Raw genomic sequence first — 5,356 nt, 5'->3', positions numbered from 1 at the left:
GGGCTCCAGATCTTGGGACACTGAGACAAAAATGGAGAGTTAGGAAGTGACATGTCTAGCTAGCTATTGCCTGACAAGCAGTGAAAAAATAGCAGGTGAATTCCCAGAAGGTTAGGGACCCTTGTCCTGGAGAACGTCTTCTGGTGAGAGGACTTGTTGAAGCACACTGAGAGGAAAACACATTAACTATTTTTCTGAGCTTCATCTAGTTAGATTTCCGATAAAAATCTGCCCATTGACCTTGAAGGGTTGATGCTGTATGGAATGCATGATACTACACATCCTCTGGGACTCAGGTCTAGTCATTAACTTTACCAGTAATGTAACTGAGCAGAGGAGTCCCCGTGTGGTGCAAAGAGTTAATGAGCTTGGCTGCTAACTAAAAGGTTGGAAGTTTGAGTCCACCCGGAGGCACCTAAGAAGAAAGGCCCAGTGATCTACTTTCAAGAAAATCAGCCATTGCAAACCCTATGTAGCACAGTTCTACTCTGACACACATGGGCTCACCATGAGTAGGAGTTAACTCACTAGCAACTAGTTTAATTGAGCAGAAACCAGTTTACTGCACTGTAAACCAGCTACTTGTGAGTCTCCGACCGAGTTGCTTCGCCTCTCTGGACTTCAGGTTACTCGCATATAAAGGTACACACTACCTAGCCCTAAGGATTTCTACGTAGTCCCGAGTAAACATAAAATTAATCAAATAACCAATTAATTAATTTTAAAAACATCTTTTAATATGTCTGATTTAAATACATTTTAGGCAAAGATAATTTTATGGTTCAGAGAAGACTTAATTTTCCATAGCAAATCAAAGTATGATCTTAGGTTTATAAATGGAATCATAATTCAAAAAATATATGTATTCTGAAGACCAGGAGAAGAACGAAATGACAAGTTTTCCCCAGTTAGAGATCTTGCTGAAGTTATGGTACCAGAGGAAATATTGTACTTTATTCAAGGAAAATTTGCTAATGTGAGTGTTGTCTTCTGACCCTAGAAAAGGTCGCCAGTTTTCTTTCAGTATTTTCAATCTTTGGGGGCATAGAAAGCCAGTCTTATGAGTGTCTATCCTAAGTACGTTGCCACTGACTTCTGTTTAAATATTTCTGAAGGTACAGGATATGCATTCCCAGTGGTCAAGTACCTACACTGAAAGATGACCCAAGATTAGGAACACTGGGTTGCATTTTCAAAAACTCCTCCAGAAAGGGAAACATGGGGGAAAAGAAAGAACCCACTAAAGGACACAATGAGAGAATAGTTAGCAAAGCAAAGGCAAATTTGAAGCTCACTCCATATAAAGGATGGGAAATTTTGGAAAAGAAGAGGGAAGCCAGTGTTTTCTTCCTTCAGGAAATGGTTAAGGGGGATTTGAGCTTCTAAGAGGTCGTTTCTAAGGAACTGTTGTGATGTTGTATCTGGAAGGCAGTTATTCAGGTATTTTTATTTGATCTATTGCCAATGTATTAAGACCCATCTTGGCAAGAAAAGCTCTTCTACGCTTTCTTGAGTTTCCATTTAAAATGAAGTACCTTCCAGCTACACAAAAAGCACATATTTATGATGCACTGTCTTTTATGAAGTCCAAACATTGACCGCCCAATTTATGCCAAGAAAGGTTTTCATCGAAAACTGATAGGTGAGATTACATAAGGTCCTTACATTCCTGTATTGTTTACTCTATGAAACCCTATCTTTATACTAAAGAAGATAATGATAACTCTCCAGGCCTACTTAGAGAAACAGAAAGACTCTAAATGAGAAAAATGTTTCATTGGTAAACTAAATATATTTTCCTAAATTTGGTTTAGCTAATTAGTGAAATCTCTAAAGTCTCTGAATAGTATAAAGATTCCAGATATTCATGGTGTCTTAGGCTGCGTTCTCTAGAGAAGCAAAACCAGTAAAGCTTATAAGTATATATATAGAGATAGAGATTTATATCAAGGAAATGGCTCAGACAGTTGTAGAGGCCATTGTTCCATAGACCGGTGATCCAACAAAATGCAGAAATTATCAAACAATCACACTCAAGTAAAATTTTGCTGAAGATCATTCAAAAGCATTTGCAGCAGTACATTGACAGGGAACTGCCAGATATTCAAGCTGGATTCAGAAGAGAATGTGGAACAAGGGATATCATTGCTGAATTCAGATCTTGGAATTCATTGATCTTCACAGCCTGTGAGCAAGAGCCCTGCTCTCTGACCTGCCGATCTTGGGTTTGCCAGTCCCTGAAGCTACGTGAATCAGAAGCCTCTATCCTGACCCACGAACTTCTGTGAATTCATCACCAAAGAAATCTCTGAACTTGGTATCTCTGCAATGGACATAACTAATGTGGACTAAGTTCCAATATGTTTCAACATTCTGGCCACCAGGACTGTAGCTACTTCAGGGATGAAAACTGTAGCCATTACAGCCACTGGGCATGAGAGACCTTGCCTTACTGGAGTCCTTGGTTGCACTGTGGGTGTGGTGAAATTAAAGCTGATGGTGATTTTTAAGAGAATTTACTATGTCCCATGAAAAACTGCCAACCAGTGTGGTTGTTCATTGTAATAAGAAGGGATAAATGGACTGTGATGTTATGAAGTACAGATAGATAAATGTTATAGGGCCAGGCAGGGGAATTCTTTTTTTAAGAAGTCATGGCTGCTCACAAAGAAAAAAATGTTCAAAATTATATTAACTCAACTGATGCCCATACAGCAATCATGCCTGGTGCCTTACCTGCAAGCTTCAGCCACTAGATATAGCAGTCAACCACCCATTCAAGACTTTGGTGAGAAGAGAGTAAGATGAATGGATGCAGTCTGGAATTCTTGAATTCACATCATCAAGATGACTGAAGCGGGTGATGTTTGCAGAAATCTGCAAGTGGGTGGCTTCTTCTTGGGGGAAAATAACCCCAGAAATCATCTGCAACAGCTTCAGAAAGGCTGGGATTGTTTACCAGCAGAATACTGACAATGAAGATGAAGACGCCAAAGGCAGTGCTGATGATGACATTAGTTCAGAAGTCACAGAAGAGCATATGCAGGCAGCTCTGAAACATTTCAATAATGATAGTGATGAGGGATCAGGCTTTGAAGGGTTCTGGGAGTCAGATGATGATGATCATCATCCTCACAAGTGTTGCTATGTTTGAGAGTGTAATTACAGTCACTGTGTCAAGGATATCTGTGTTAAGGATATTGATCTTTATGCATTCCATTTAATTTTTTATGACTTCCAATTTTTCTAGATTCATACTTTGTGCATTCCATGTTCCGATTATTACTGGATGTTTGCAGCTGCTGCTTCTTTTTTTTTTTGAGTCATGCCACGTCAGCAAACGTAGGTCCCGAAAGCTTTACTTCATCCTTGTCATTAGGGTGGACGCTGTTCGAAGAGGTAGCTCTTCCCCGGTTGTATTTTGAATGCCTTCCAACCTAATGGGCTCATATCTTCCTGCACTATATCAATGTTCTGCTGCTATTCATAAGATTTTCACTGGACATTTTTTTTTTTTTTAGAAATAGATCACCAGGTCTTTCTTCCTAGTTGGTCTTAGTCTGGAAGTTCCACTGAAACCTGTCCACCATGGGTGACCCTGCTGGTATTTGAAATACTGGTGGCAAAGCTTCCAGCATCACAGCAACACCCAAGCCACCACAGTACAATAAACTGGCAGACTGCTGATGGATGATGATGATAATGAATGAATAAACTAAAAGGGCCTGTTTTAAGATGAAAACACAATTTCTCCTGGTAACTTTTATTTGTTGATTTCAAAGACATTGATTATCAAAAATGATGTTTCAGTTTAGGATTTATGAAAGTGATAAAACATAAATGACATCTTGTTCTTGTAGTTTTAGGCTTAGGATCACCTCTCACTTTCTAATTTCTAGGTCTTTGGTTTCAACATATCATCCCATTTCCATCAGGAACCCGTTTGGTTCAACATTGGTTGCACTTAGTTTAGGAAAACATCTACCTTAAATGAAGTTTCCATGACATCAGTTTTATCCCGGTACCATTAAATCCATCGGACATGAACAAAAAAATTGAAATTGAAGTCAGCAACATGTTAAAAAAAATTGGTATTGCGCCCTTATGAAAATCACACGTCAGGGAGGTTGCGCAGTTTGCAAAAAACATGTAACGCGCATGTTATTTTCGTAAAAATACGGTAGACTGCTAGTAATAACTACGGTAATAACTTATACCTCAGGGGGGTTTCCACATTTCACAACCCTTCTCCCTGTTTTACCCCAACTAGGTCATTCCCTGACAAACAAAAGCCCAAGCATTTGCCCTGCAAGCGATCCAAAATCCTGTTCAATCACCCTTTAGAATTATCAATACTATAAACTGAGATAAAGTTTCATTACAAGCCACTTTTTTTCTTTTAATTTAAAAGAACATGCACACAGAACAAACATCAATATCTTCAATATCTTTATTGCAAGTAAAGGTAAAAGTTGAAGCCAGATTTTACAAAAGCCATTTACTTACAGAGTAAACTCCTAATTCTTCCATTTCCTACTGAGTTACTCCAGCCTCATAGTTTTTCTTCAGCTCCTTTCACCTTTATCCCCTCTTACCTTTCAGTGTATCTGAGTATGAAAGAAAAAAACTCAATCTCTTCTAGAAAATTATACTTTTCTACTTTTGTATTTAACTTAAGCAATATTTTGTAAATGATCAAATCTGTGAACATGTCAGTCAGCTTCAGTGCACTGAACCAAGCTACTTTGCAGTGTTTGTAGTACCCATTGGCAAGTTTGGCATTTGTGTTGCATAAGTGTTTATGACATCCATTCCACAGCTACCTCCTACTACCACAAATTTACAGGACAAATTTATGAAATACTTTCCACCTACCAATGCTTCTTGAATTACTGTTGCAGAACCCAATACCCACAGAGCCCCCAGCATTACTGCCCTTTGCAAAGCAAACTACTTGTCCTTCATGAAGGCTGTGAAATGAGCCTGTTGCAGGCAGCTACACCCAGACAATTGCAGCCCCCAGGTCTCCCCTCTACACCCCACGTGGAGCCTTGTGTAGGTGCTGTGATAACAGAAAAGGAGGCCTCAGTGGAAAGGTGCACTCTTCTCCCAGGATCAGGTAACCCTTATCTTCCTTGTAAGAGCGCGTGTTACACACGACGGTCATCCCAGGTGCCGCAGGCAGCAGCAGGGAAGTGAGGCGCTGACAAACAGTTACTATCTTTGAAATACGTTCAGTTCCAGTGCTAGCAGCAAGATTAGAATGTTTCCAGACACCATGCTGGGCTTTGGAGTTACTCATTCTCAGTTCTGCTTCACAGTCGGAGGCAAACACTCTTCTAATCTTGTTATGTTG

The sequence above is a fragment of the Trichechus manatus genome, unplaced genomic scaffold (assembly GCF_000243295.1).
Source record: "Trichechus manatus latirostris isolate Lorelei unplaced genomic scaffold, TriManLat1.0 scaffold00099, whole genome shotgun sequence".
NCBI lineage: Eukaryota > Metazoa > Chordata > Mammalia > Sirenia > Trichechidae > Trichechus > Trichechus manatus.
Note: the sequence above shows the minus strand (reverse complement) of the source record.